This window comes from Carassius carassius, chromosome 26 (assembly GCF_963082965.1).
Source record: "Carassius carassius chromosome 26, fCarCar2.1, whole genome shotgun sequence".
Taxonomy (NCBI): domain Eukaryota; kingdom Metazoa; phylum Chordata; class Actinopteri; order Cypriniformes; family Cyprinidae; genus Carassius; species Carassius carassius.
In genome coordinates this window covers 24,678,291-24,691,322 of record NC_081780.1, presented here as the reverse complement: position 1 = coordinate 24,691,322, position 13,032 = coordinate 24,678,291, and the positions used below count along the sequence as shown (strand labels likewise).

At 38.6% G+C, this 13,032-nt stretch overlaps 1 long non-coding RNA gene across 1 annotated transcript in view; it reads left to right on the top strand.

Annotated features, from left to right (window-relative positions):
* The window catches only part of LOC132106209 (uncharacterized), a 64,417-nt gene that overhangs the window by 50,199 nt on the left and 1,186 nt on the right, over positions 1-13,032 (top strand). The gene's annotated exons all lie outside the window — the stretch shown is intronic.

Genomic DNA, 13,032 nt, shown 5'->3' with positions numbered 1-13,032 from the left:
ATAAATGCCTAAGTTACCTTTTTTTCTTTTGTTTTAACTTTTCACCCGACCTGACAAACGCCTACTTTCTTGGTTTATAACATTGCTTTACGTTCGCTTCTTTTTTTTTTTTTTTTGAGTCGAGCTAACGTTACCGGAGACGTCATAACACTTTGCTGTGAGATCTTTTTTTTTCTTTTAACTCTTGTCAGTAAAATTTTAGTTAGTGGTAAAGTACAACATAGTTTTGACAAGTATCTTGTGCTGGTGTTTTAAAGACGGGGTCTGGTGTATTTTATTTTAGATCCGCGTAATGTCTACCATCTTTTTTCTTTTGTTTTAACTTTTCTCTAACATCGTGACAAAACTCCTACTTTTCTGGTTTGTATCGCTGCTTTACATTCGTTTCTTTTTTTCAGTTTGAGGTAAGGTACAAATGCTAAAACTCTATTACCTAGTTTTCTTTATTTTCTAACTGGTAACAAAACACCATTTTTAAATTGTAATGCTACAAGCTCTCACATCTTTTTCACATATTGCTTAACGAAAACATATCTGATAGTTTTGACTCGTTTGGTTGTATCAGATAAATAACCAGTAACCTAGTTTTATTTCATTTGTAACAACTTTAACAACGTTTTTACACTTTTCCAACTACGAAAACGATCATTACATTGTTTCCATTGCTGCTATGCGTTTATAACCTTTTTCTTGAAATACACTGTTTATTTAAAACCTTAATAAAATCTTCCCTTACACCATTTTCATGATTTCGCCCCTTTTCAAAGTTTAAAAAACTTCCCACAACTTCTCCCCCCTCCGAAATTCCTCCTTGGGTTCATAAGTTCATATTAAGGGCACTGGCTGTACTGGGAGGGGAGGGGGGTGTACAAACAGGTGTCCAGAACAGATGGCCTCATCAATCAAATTTTTGGAGACAAGCAGCCCTGGATCCTCTCTGATCTATATACAGTACAGACCAAAAGTTTGGACACACCTTCTCATTCAAAGAGTTTTCTTTATTTTCATGACTATGAAAATTGTAGAGTCACACTGAAGGCATCAAGGGCTATTTGACCAAGAAGGAGAGTGATGGGGTGCTGCGCCATTTACATTTATTGTCTCAATTTTCAGATAGATGACCCACTCACACCCTGAGTAAATTATTACTGTAGACCCCACAAGTGAACAGGAACTATTAACGAAAACAAAAGAGTTTAAACAATAAAATAAACAAGAACAATGATACAGGTGATACCTGTTACTCAGGGACGTGCACAGACATTTTGAGGGGCAGGGGCTCAAGTGAAATAAAGGGCACTTCTCATAATTAGGTTTTTTTTTTTTTTAAACATAAAAGTATATATATATATATATATATATATATATATATATATATATATATATATTAACGCAACTCTGACTTCCTTTAAAAAAAATAATTTAAAAAGTTAATTAATTTTATCTTCCTCAAACTCACGCAATTGTTTCATTTTCAAAAGATGTCTACAAAATAATCAGTTCACAGAAACCATGGTCTCCTTAGTATTCACCAGGTTTATAGAGCAGCAAAGGAAACCATTCCACAATGTGCATGTTTTGAAAACATTTTCTATGCTCTTAGTTTCAAGTATATATGAAGAGTTCAGATGCAAAAGCCTCTAAATGCCATCTGAAATTTTCTTATGAGCTTTTTTTTTCAAGCTCGTATTTAAGTTCAGTAATTTAACTTAAATGACAAATAATAGGTAATTTTCATTGCCAGTAATGTGAAATAAGTGAACATAAACATACAAGTTTGATAAAAATGATCATTCTTGAAGGAAATTTCAGATGGCACTTAGAGGATTTTTCATCTGAACTCTTCATATTTAGAATAACCTAAATAACTGCATCAAACAGAGGTGCGTGTTTTACTAATAATTTGTTTATTTTTGCACAAGGCACTACATCGTTTTAATTATTTTGGTGTTATCAGAATACATAACACTTTAAAATTAAACTTACCAAAATAATTGAGTAAAAATTCAATAAAAGCCAATGTCATGTATGTAGTTGTGGTGGTATGGAATACTATTTTATAAAGGTTTCGAGGAAATAAAAAAAGTTAAATTGCTTAAATAGTTAATTTATAAATATTGTTATTTTTAAAGTGTAATGTTAACTTATTTCTACTCAGTTTTATTTATTAATGTACCAGATGCAGTTACTCAGATTTACTACATTTTTTAGAGTGTATCCTCCATCTGTTTGCATCTGTAGATTTCTTCTAAATTCACCAATTTAGATTTCTAAATTTCAGGGGGAAAGACTCTTGATGTAAGTCAATAACTGGGGACGTTTTTATGCAAATTAGGCGTCAACTAGTTACAACCCGAATTCCAGAAAAGTTGGGACGTTTTTTAAATTTTAATAAAATGAAAACTAAAGGAATTTCAAATCACATGAGCCAATATTTTATTCACAATAGAACATAGATGACGTAGCAAATGTTTAAACTGAGAAATTTTACACTTTTATCCACTTAATTAGCTCATTTAAAATGTAATGCCTGCTACAGGTCTCAAAAAAGTTGGCACGGGGGCAACAAATGGCTAAAAAAGCAAGCAGTTTTGAAAAGATTCAGCTGGGAGAACATCTAGTGATTAATTAAGTTAATTGATATCAGGTCTGTAACATGATTAGCTATAAAAGCTTTGTCTTAGAGAAGCAGAGTCTCTCAGAAGTAAAGATGGGCAGAGGCTCTCCAATCTGTGAAAGACTGCGTAAAAAAATTGTGGAAAACTTTAAAAACAATGTTCCTCAACGTCAAATTGCAAAGGCTTTGCAAATCTCATCATCTACAGTGCATAACATCATCAAAAGATTCAGAGAAACTGGAGAAATCTCTGTGCATAAGGAACAAGGCCGGAGACCTTTATTGGATGCCCGTGGTCTTCGGGCTCTCAGACGACACTGCATCACTCATCGGCATGATTGTGTCAATGACATTACTAAATGGGCCCAGGAATACTTTCAGAAACCACTGTCGGTAAACACAATCCGCCGTGCCATCAGCAGATGCCAACTAAAGCTCTATCATGAAAAAAGGAAGCCATATGTGAACATGGTCCAGAAGCGCCGTCGTGTCCTGTGGGCCAAGGCTCATTTAAAATGGTCTATTTCAAAGTGGAATAGTGTTTTATGGTCAGACGAGTCCAAATTTGACATTCTTGTTGGAAATCACGGACGCCGTGTCCTCCGGGCTAAAGAGGAGGGAGACCTTCCAGCATGTTATCAGCGTTCAGTTCAAAAGCCAGCATCTCTGATGGTATGGGGGTGCATAAGTGCATACGGTATGGGCAGCTTGCATGTTTTGGAAGGCTCTGTGAATGCTGAAAGGTATATAAAGGTTTTAGAGCAACATATGCTTCCCTCCAAACAACGTCTATTTCAGGGAAGGCCTTGTTTATTTCAGCAGGACAATGCAAAACCACATACTGCAGCTATAACAACAGCATGGCTTCGTCGTAGAAGAGTCCGGGTGCTAACCTGGCCTGCCTGCAGTCCAGATCTTTCACCTATAGAGAACATTTGGCGCATCATTAAACGAAAAATACGTCAAAGACGACCACGAACTCTTCAGCAGCTGGAAATCTATATAAGGCAAGAATGGGACCAAATTCCAACAGCAAAACTCCAGCAACTCATAGCCTCAATGCCCAGACGTCTTCAAACTGTTTTGAAAAGAAAAGGAGATGCTACACCATGGTAAACATGCCCCGTCCCAACTTTTTTGAGACCTGTAGCAGAAATCAAAATTGAAATGAGCTCATTTTGTGCATAAAATTGTAAACTTTCTCAGTTTAAACATTTGCTATGTTATCTATGTTCTATTGTGAATAAAATATTGGCTCATGTGATTTGAAAGTCTTTTAGTTTTCATTTTATTAAAATTTAAAAAACGTCCCAACTTTTCCGGAATTTGGGTTGTAAAATGCGCACATTTGCATCTAATTAACAGGGAAATGCAGGTAAATAGGATAAACAAAATAACTAAAGCATATCACCTTGTGGTGATATATGCTTATTTTATTAACTTATTTTATTACATGGCTTGGTTGAATTCCAATGTAGAATGCGGTCTGTTATAGCCAACAGACCGCTGTGCGGAGTATAACAGACCGTTGCCATGAAAAACAGAGCGTTGCTATGGACTCACAGGATTCTAACCGTAGAGACGGAGCAGACTATTTTCTTTAGCGGAAGCAATACAATCGGGTTTAACAATCGGGGGAGAGGGAGAGGGAGCGCTTCAGAACTCCTGACCTGATATTTAGATACTATATTTCAATAAATATATTTGTTTGACAGGGAAGCTGTGTGCAAACAGAAATATATATTATTTTTCAAAAATAAAATAAAAAGCATCCCAGAAAAAAGGGCACTTTCTCTCCAGGAATAAAAAGGGCCGGTGCCCCCTTTCATGTCTATGTGTGCACGTGACTGCTGTTACTCCAACTCAAAGGGAAAAATGTCTCTCTGAACTGGGCCCGTTGGAAGGCCTAGAGTAGTATCTCCCATAAGGAGAAGACTCTATGTAAGGTTTGGAAACTACTTCCATCCTAAGTGTCCAACGTCCTAACTCCATCTCTGGTGCCTCTCCTTCAGTCCTGTGAATTACAGAGGCCTTTCTGTGTCAATGACACAAACATTTTTCATTTTTTCCTGCTTCTCTGAAACTCCATCAATTTCTCTTTTGTCCTCTTGCGCAGTAGTAGCCTCCGGCTGCCATCCCAAGGACTTCTGTAGTCGAGTCTCCATAGCGACTTCTTCCATAACCGCTGTCGGCACCTCAACTTCCAAGCTCCGCTTCCGCAACTCCATCCCAGCTTTGTGTGCACTGCTGTATGTTCCAACGCTACTATCCCAATGAATTTGTATGCTTGTGTAGGGTGTTTGGAAACAAACACCTTTTTTCTTCAGCACTTTTCTAACAAGATGGTCCGAGTCCGCCAAGTCCGGTCGCTCCGCTTAGATTGTTTTTTTATTTATTTTTTTTTACCTACTTTTGCTTTCTCTTTTTTACACACATAACCTCTGAACTGATCACTTACGACAAAGGAACACTTTTGGACATTGGACACCGCTTCACTAACCTGTTTCGGAATGCCGAGATGAACAATGGCCACCTAAGTAATCACCTGAGGCGTCGGATCAAGAAACACTGCGGGAAACGTGTTGGGATCCACAACAGATCGAGGAAAAGAGCACACAGCCCTCAGCATTCTGCTCGCTAATGTCCAATCTATGGAGAATAAGATGGACGATCTTAGAGCCAGAATAAGTTCCGTTTAAGACACCGGTTTGGCTTTGTCTGAGCTTCACGATGCGCTCAGCGGCAACATCAACAAACATCCTTACGCTGCTATTATCATCGCTGGGGACTTTAACAAAGCCAACCACAGGCAAGTTACACCTTATTTTAACCAACATATATCCTGTTCAACCAGAGGACCGAACACACTGGATCATTGCTACACTCAGTTTAAGAATGCCTACAAAGCTTGCTCACCACCGGCTTACGGTAAATCGGACCATGCCACCATTTTCCTCACACTGGAATATACACAAAGGCTTGTTCAAGATCCCCCAGAGCAAGCAACTAAAACAATATCTATAAGGACCTTCTCAAATCAGAAACCGTGGGTGGACAGAACAATCTGTGCCGCAGTAAACAAATGCACTGCTGCTTACAATTCTTCTGTTGGGGAGCATGAGCAAGTACAAAGCATTGAGCTATGCTCTCCAATGCGCAGTAAGAGCTGCAAAACACAGATACAGGGAACAAATAGAGACACATTTCCAGCTCAATGACTCCAGATGCATGTGGCAAGGACTAAGGACGATCTGTGCCTTTGGAAACAAATCCTCTGCAGAGGTGAGAGCAGATCTGTCGCTGGCTTTCTACGGCCGATTTGAAAGCAATCTAAACAGCACGAGTCTGCCGATCAGCACATCAGGAAGCAGCAGTCAGAGCAGCGATGATCATGTGATCACCGTTTTCGAGGATGAGGTCCGGAGGGCTCTAAAGCGAGTGAACTTCTGTTCTTCTTCTCTGTTCATCTGGGTTTACTGGTTTTCTCACTAATTTTCCACATCTTGATTCTGAGGGTCTCAAAAGGGAGGTATCAAGCATGAAATCTACCACTTGCTTGCTTGATCCTATTCCCTCAAGCTTATTTAAATCTTGCTTTGATGTTTTGAGCCCTACTGTCCTTAGTATTATGAATGATTCATTGCAGATGGGGGAGGTTCCAGCAGCATTAAAGATTGCTGCTGTGACCCCAGTACCAAAAAAAGAAAATACTACTCTGGAGGATTTTAAGAATTTTCGACCTATCTCCAACCTTCCGTTCATGGCAAAAATAATTGAGCGTGTTGTTGCCTTTCATCTACGTAACCATCTCGCAATTAATAACCTGTTTGATCCTCTTCAGTCAGCTTTTCGTAAATTCCACAGTACTGAAACGGCTTTGGTCAGTTACCAATGATTTGTTGATGGCTTCTGACTCTGGTGTAATTTCCATTCTCATCCTTCTTGATTTAAGAGCAGCTTTTAATACTGTTGATCATAGTCTATTACTTGTCCGCCTTGAACAAGATTTTGGTGTTGGGGACAGCTTTGAAGTGGTTTAAATCCTATTTTACTGACCGTTCTCAGTTCGTTTCCATGGGCGGTTTCAGGTCTGAGATTGGCTCTGTTTTCACTGGGGTTCCTCAGGGCACAGTCTTGGGCCCTCTGCTTTTTAATATTTATCTGGCACCACTTGGAAAGTTGTCGCGATCGCTTGGCCTCCATTATCACTTTTATGCTGATGATACGCAGATTTATATACGTACACTGAAAGTCTGGTGAACATCTTGATGTTGATTTTCTGTCCGGCTGTGTGTCTGAGATAAAGGAATGGATGAGTACAAATTTTTTGTGTCTGAATAGTGGTAAAACTGAAGTTATGCTTATTGGTTCCCATCATCAAATTTCAAAAGCTGGTTCCTTATCTTTGACTATTGAAGGCTCTGTCTCGGCTACTCAAGCTACAGTGAGGAATCTTGGAGTTATTTTTGATAGTAGGCTTTCATTTGATTCTTTTGTTCAGAGTACAGTTAAATCTTCCCTTTTTCACCTCAGAAATATAGCTAGATTACATCCTATGCTAAATTTCTCAGTAGCTGAAAAGCTGATAAATTCCTTTGTCATCTCTAGGATAGATTACTGTAATGCCCTTCTAGCCGGAGTCTCTAAATCCACACTTAACAAACTACAATATGTACAAAACTCGCCGCCAGGATATTGACTGGGTCCAGGTTATGCAATCACATCACTCCAGTTTGGAGTCCTTACACTGACTCCCAGTCCGATTCAGAGTAGATTTAAAAATTATGATGCTGACATATAAAGCATTGCATAGCTTGGCCCCTTATTATTTATCTGAGTTGTTAACTTCCTATGCCCCAACTCGGAGTCTGCGTTCTTCACAATCCAACTTGTTGGTTGTTCCTCAAACACACTTACGATCTATGGGTGACAGGGCTTTTTCTTCATATGCTCCTGTCCTTTGGAATTCTCTGCCTCCTGATCTTAGGGAAGCACAGGGCTATGACATTTTTAAAGGTAGACTTAAGACTTTTAAATTAGCATTTGATTGTTGATGTTACTTTTATTGTTTGAGCTTTGTATTGCTTGTTTGTGTACAGCGTTTTGAGAAGTTGCCTTTAAAAGTGATTTATAAAATAAAGTTTATTATTATTATTATTAACTTTAAGAAAGCAGCCGGACCTGATGGTATTTCTTGTCGTGTTCTGAGGTCCTGCGCTGATCAGCTCACTGGTTTGTTTACATCTATTTTTAATGAGTCCCTTGCTACCTCAGTAGTTCCCACCTCCTTCAAAAAATCAGTCATCATCCCTGTGCCTAAGAACAATAAACCCTCTTGTCTGAATGACTATCATCCAGTTGCCCTCACATCAATAGTCACGAGGGTCTTTGAGGGACTGGTTAAAAACTACATCTGCTCCTCCATCCCGGATACTTTGGACCCTCTTCAGTTTTCTTATCGCCACAACAGATCCACTCTTGATGCCTTATCTCACATCCTGCACTATTCCCTCACGCACATTGACAGCAATAACAGGAACTATGTAAGACTGCTATTTATTGACTTTAGCTGAGCGTTCAATACTATAGTCCCCATAAAGCTAGCTTCCAAACTCATGGACCTCGGCCTGAATTCTTCACTCTGCAAGTGGATTCTTGATTTTCTCATGGGCAGACCTCAAGTGGTGAAAGTAGGCAAGTACACCTCCAACTCCATCACCCTGAACGTAGGAGCCCCACAGGGCTGTGTCTTAAGTCTACTGCTCCACTCTCTCTACACACGATTGCGTGTCTTCGCACAGCTCCACATCTATATTCAAATTTGCTGATGGTACTGTGATTCTGGGCCTCATTCACAACAATAATGAGACCGCATACTTGGAAGAGGTAGAGAAACTAAACATCATGGTGCCAGGACAACTGTCTCTCTCTGAATGTGAGCAAAACTAAAGAACTGATTGTGGACTTCAGGAAGAGACAGCAGCAGCCCTATACTCCTCTTATGATCAGTGGGACCCCTGTGAAGAGGGTGAGCAGCTTCAAGTACCTTGGTGTAAACATCTCCGAGGACCTGACTTGGACTACCCACATTCAATTCAATTCAATTCAGGTTTATTTGTATGGCGCTTTTTACGAAACAAATCGTTACAAAGCAACTTTACAGAAAATTTAGTTTCTTCAATATTTAGTAGTAGCTTATAAGTGGGGACTGTCAGTTTTTGCACGTAGGACAGGATTTTTTTTAATACAATTAAAAAAATTAATACAAGACATAGTCAGCCAGACGATGAACATTATTAACAGCAATTATTATATGATGCAGTCACACTTGTAGCGATATTTGTTAGTTCTGTTTATTGATTCAGAGTTAGCATCATCTGGGGACTCCGGGTCCGATGAATCATGTTCAGCCTCTTCCCAGGTGTAATCAGAGATCAAATAAATCGCCTCCTCTTGTGTAAAACCTTTTTTCGCCATGTTTTTGTTCATTTTTGTTTATATTTCACACTCTCAAACTTTCAAACCTGCTGCGCTCCGTATCTCCCGCTTCAACTCCACCCTTCCCCCTCTCCCCGAAAGCCACTGTGATTTGCTGCTGGAAAGCATGCAGTTACCGTATTAAGCTGTGTATTGTCTTAAAGCGCAAGCTGTCTTCTATCAGACGCAATTAGATTTTTTTTTCATATTGCAAACGGTTGCTGAGTTATGAAAACATTAATACAGCATGGTAAATTGTGTCGGCGCCGACACGTTCGGTTTTAAACGGTTAACCCAAGCTTAAGAATGCGTATTTGATCAGATGCAACTACACTCACATTATATTACAGATACATTATTTGAATTCTTGGCAAAAGAGATGCGTTTTTAATCTAGATTTAAACAGAGAGAGTGTGTCTGAACCCCAAACATTATCAGGAAGGCTATTCCAGAGTTTGGGAGTCAAATGTGAAAAGGCTCTACCTCCTTTAGTGGACTTTGCTATCCTAGGAACTAAAAAAAGTCCAGCGTTTTGTGACCTTAGGGAGCATGATGGATTGTAACGTGGTAGAGGGCTAGTAAGGTATGCAGGAGCTAAACCATTTAGGGCCTTATAGGTAAGTAATGATAATTTGTAACTGATACAGAACTAAATAGGTAGCCAGTGCAAAGACTGTAAAATTGGGGACCTGGACTCTAGCTGCTGCATTTTGGACTACCCGTAGCTTGTTTATTGAAGAAGCAGGACAACCACCTAGAAGTGCATTACAATAGTCCAGTCTAGAGGTTATATATGCATGAACTAGCTTTTCTGCATCAGAAACAGATAACATGTTTCGTAGCTTGGCAATGTTTCTAAGATGGAAGAATACAGTTTTTGTAACATGGGAAATATGATTTTCAAAAGTTGTTGTCTAATATAACACCCAGATTTTTGACTGTAGAGGAAGTAGCAGTGCATCCGTCTAGTTGCAAATTGTAATCTACAAGATTCTGTGTACTGTTTTTTGGTCCAATAATTAATATCTCTGTCTTATCCGAATTTAATAGGAGAAAATTATTGGTCATCCAATCTTTAAAATTTTTAACACACTCTGTTAGCTTAGATAATTTAGAAGTTGAATCTGGTCTCTTTGAAATATATGGCTGGGTATAATCAGCATAACAGTGGAAACTAATCCTGTATTTTCTAATAATATTACCAAAGGGCAACATGTATATTGAAAATAGAAGGGGACCTAGGACGGATCCTTGTTGCACTCCATATTTTACTGGTGATAAATGAGATTACTCCACATTTAAATAAACAAAATAGTAGCGATCGGATAGGTAGGATCTAAACCATCTTAGAGCCTGCCCTTGAATGCCTGTATAGGTTTGTAATCGATCTATGAGTATGTCATGATCTATGGTGTCGAACGCAGCGCTAAGATTAAATTAAAATTAAAAATAAATTTATGCATTTAGCAGACGCTTTTATCCAAAACGACTTACAGTGCATTCAGGCTATCAATTTTTTACCTATCATGTGTTCCCGGGGAATCGAACCCTAAACCTTGCGCTTGATAGCGCAATGCTCTACCAATTGAGCTACAGGAACACTAAGATCAAGTAAAACTAGCAATGAGATGCAGCCTTGATCTGAAATTCTTCATACAAATCATTTTTTTGCAGGAAGGAGCTCAACTGAGCAGACACAAGTTTTTCTAAAATTTTAGACATAAATGGAATATTTGAAATAGGCCTATAATTTGCCAGTTCACTAGGATCTAGTTTTGGTTTCTTAAAAAGAGGCTTAATAACCACCAGCTTGAATGGTTTTGGGACGCGACCTAAAGATAACGACGAGTTAATGATATTGAGAAGAGGTTCTTTGGCTACAGGTGACAACTCTTTCAGTAATTTAGTGGGTACAGGATTTAATAAACATGTTGTTGGTTTAGATACAGTGATCATCAAGGACTCCATCCACCCCAGTAACCATCTTTTCATTTTGCTGCCATCTGGTAAGTGCTTCTGTAGCCAGATGGCTAAAACCGAGAGACTTAGGAGTTTTTCCCCCAGGCCATCAGGATCCTAAACTCAAAAGCAGCCTCTTAACATCTTCATGTCTCCACTTAATATTCACTTTATCAGTAAGATATACATCATTCACTACATCACATCGACATACTGAAAGTGTTTGCACATTTTCCTATTGTACATTTCTGTGTATCTTAATATTTAAGACTATAGTATAATGCTTCTTGTACATCCCTGGGTACCTTAATATTTAAGAATACTGTGTACTTTCATGCACATTATTTTCTACTTAATTCTACAGTATACATCTATTTTATTCTCATATTTTTATTGTTTACTTTTATTTCATAGCTATATTAATGAATATTTTTAAATTTTTTGTGTTGTATTCTTTAACAATTGCACTGTCCTTGGATCGGACCTGACTCACATTTCACTGCTGGTTATATATGCTCTATATAATTGCGTATGTGAGGAATAAAAATCTTGAATCTTGAATCTTGAATCTTAATCTCTTGATAGGCCATGTGTTTTTGGACAATCTCAGTTGCGTAGTCATGGCCAAAATAAATGTTTTTCCCATTTGACTGAATGCGTCCTTTTTCCACGCTTCTTTGAGGATTAGCTCTTTAGTAGTATATTCTTGGAAATTTACTACAATTTGTCTCGGGTTATTATGGGGTCGGGGCTTGGCTGCGAAGACTCTGTGGGCTAGCTGAATTTTAAGGTCCAAGTCCGCTGTAAAAGGTAACTCATGCTTGAGGAAATCCGTCATGAATTGCATCACCGACTTCCTTTCCTCTCCTTCTCCTACCTCGAAAAGGCGAATGTTGTTCCTTCGCGATCGGTCAGTTTGTTTTGTACAGTCCTCTGTCGCTTAATGCTTTCAGTCAGCTCTTCAGTAAAATCCATTGTCATGTCCTCAACACGTATCACGCGATTCTCCACTTCATCCATTCTTTCAGTCAGGCCTCTCATTTCCTCCATCAGGTTGTCAAGTTGATTACCCATCTCCTGGTGCAGAGTATTAATGTCCTTCCTTTGTTTGTCATTGTTCACCTTCAGTTCGGATTTTAGCGTTTCTATTGCTTCCAATATAGCACTCAAGGTTTTGTTAGTTCCACCCGGGCTCGTGCTTGCTTGTTTGGTTGCATTGCTAGCTTTTGTCGCAGTTATTGATTTGTCTCCTTTAGATATTTTGCATCTTTTTGGCCTTTAATGTTTTGAACCCCAGTCAAATGCTTAACTTAATCTATTAATATATTATATATCATCAAGTTTTGGTGAGTATTTTCCATCAATCTCAGAGAGCTGTCACCAAACACGTCTGTCTCGTTACACCATTACCGGAAATCCCCAGCCTATCCCTTATTAATACATTACTATTAAACACTTGTTAAGCAATTGACTTAGACTTTTCCGATATGATATTTGATGAGACAAGGAAGAAAAGGGAGTTTGGCAAAAAAAGAAAAGGCTCGATCCCAGTCGATCGTAAAATACAATTCTCCCCCGTGCATTATTCTCGACACTGTTTAATGCTGTCCAATGAGATGAAATGAACATAAAACAAGTGTGTTTATTCTCAAGTTTTTCCTCAAAATTCAATGTTTATTCAACATTTTATTAATTTTTTCTTTTGTCAAAATGTACCACTTTTTTCTCAAGATTTTTTTTTTTTTGCATGGCCCTAATCCTCTTCCGTGGATTGCCTTTAGCATGAGTGAAGTGGGAGCGTTCAGGCGGCAGAGTATTTTGCAAGGTCTTAAAGCCTTCCTTGAGAGGCTACATTCGCAATTCAAACAATGATTTGTGCAAAAAGAATTATTAATGTTTTATTTGTATGGTCTAGGTGGCCATACGGCGTATTCCTGTGAATACAGGACAAACTGTTTTTGTATAGCTTCCATACAGAA